This window comes from Acomys russatus, chromosome 23, assembly GCF_903995435.1.
Source record: "Acomys russatus chromosome 23, mAcoRus1.1, whole genome shotgun sequence".
Classification (NCBI taxonomy): Eukaryota; Metazoa; Chordata; class Mammalia; order Rodentia; family Muridae; genus Acomys; species Acomys russatus.
In genome coordinates this window covers 18,657,767-18,659,599 of record NC_067159.1, presented here as the reverse complement: position 1 = coordinate 18,659,599, position 1,833 = coordinate 18,657,767, and the positions used below count along the sequence as shown (strand labels likewise).

The 1,833-nt window shown below is 48.5% G+C and overlaps 1 pseudogene; it reads left to right on the top strand.

Moving 5' to 3' along the window:
- The first annotated feature begins 340 nt into the window (after nucleotides 1-340).
- Nucleotides 341-805, top strand: LOC127206165 (40S ribosomal protein S23-like; annotated as a pseudogene).
- The last annotated feature ends 1,028 nt before the right edge of the window (nucleotides 806-1,833 follow it).

Below are 1,833 nucleotides of genomic sequence, written 5' to 3'. Positions count from 1 at the left end.
CGCTTCGCATGCTCTGCGTTGCCTCACATCACCTGGCTGTGCATCACTACACTTCAAGATGCTCCTAGGGAGAAATGATCTGGAGAATAAACTTTTAAGAGGCTCCTTTTGGTCCCTGATGTTGCTCCCACTGCTGCTTGTTCCTGCTGCTGTGATTGCTGTTGAAATCCTGACAACGAAGAGTGGAATCACCCCCGAGGAACTGAGTCTAGAAAGGTCTACCTCCACTGTCCCTACTAACCTTCTTTCTTTCCTATCTAGGGTAAGTATGGGTAGGAAGGGAGGTAGAGGCATTAAAGAACCCCAAATCAAGTAGGTTTTTAAAAATTCAAAGCCTAAGATGGGTGAGCTGTACAGGCCTGGGCTGAGGGGCCGAGGCAAGTGTCGTGGTCTCCGTACTGCCGGGACGCTCCGCAGTCACTGACGTGACCAGAAGTGGCATGATAAACAGTACAAAAAAGCCCACTCGGGCACAGCCCTGGAGGCCAGTCCTTTCAGAAGTGCCTCTCATGCACAGGGAATTGTGCTGGAAAAAGTAGGAGTTGAAGCCAAGCAGCCAGATTCTGCTATCTGGAAGTATGTGAGGGCGCAGCTGATCATGAACGGCAAGAAGATCACGGCATTCATGCCCAGTGATGGCTGCTTGAACTTCATTGAGGAAAACGATGATGTTCTGGTTGCTGGATTTGGTCGAAAAGGTCATGCTGTAGGTGATATTCCTGGAGTCCGATTTAAGGTTGCTAAAGTAGCCAATGTATCTCTTTTGCCCTTGCACAAAGGCAAGAAGGAAAGGCCAAGACCATAAATTTTGACAATGCAAACACAGTAATAAACTTTCATATTCTGAAAAGAAATTTTCAAAGCCTACAGGATCTCTTCTTTCACCATATAGAGCCCAAAGACTGAACTCAAATCCTCAGGCCTGACAGCAAGTACTTATACCCATGAATATATCCCATGGATCTATCTTGCAGGCCCTATAAAGTCCTAGTGACAGACCTGGGGGGGTTGAGAGACCAGAAAAACTAAAATTGGATTTCAGGGTCATCAGAGCAAAGATTAAGAAATAAGCCTACAGGAAAGACCAGGCATGATAAGGCATATCTGGCCAGCTGCAGGGAAGGAACCAGTCTGGCTGCATTCCTTTTCCACCTGCAGGAGATAGGGTTGCTAGGAAACCAAACCAGAACCATTTATGATTTTAGTACCCTCTCACAACCACTCATTTTAAAAGCATAATATCTCCTTTCGTCCCCCAACCGGCTTGCCAGGCCGGAACTCCCCTGCTTTGGGTGCGCTGGGAGGGAAAGGAACCTATAAATTATCCCCCCAACCCCCCAACCCCCCAGCTCCCACCCCCCCAGCCCCCAATCACCCCCCTCCCCCCACCCCCCCCACCCCCTACCCCCGCTCAGAGTTTGAGGTCCTTCTCCAGATACCACTGGGTTGGAGCCCAGCTTGAGCTGAAAATAAAGCTCCTCTTGTGCCTGCATTGGTTTTGTCTCCTGTTGGTCTTTGGGGATCTCACAAAATGGGCACAACAGGGTGCACTAAGCACTTGTTTGCTACTAACAGTTGTTTGGGTTGCAAGCCCACCCACTGCAGAATATATACATAATTTAAATTAAGAGTCCTTTTAAAAGTCCCTTTCTTAGATTGACTTATTCTGTGTAGATGAGTGTTCTTGTCTATGTGTGTATATTGACTCTGTGTGTCAGCCTAGTGCCTGTGCAGGTCAGATGAGGGGGTGGGCCTGAGCCTGGAGTCATGGATGGGTAAAGCACCATGTGGTGCTGAAAACTGAACCCAGGTTCCTTGCAAGAGCAAGGGGTG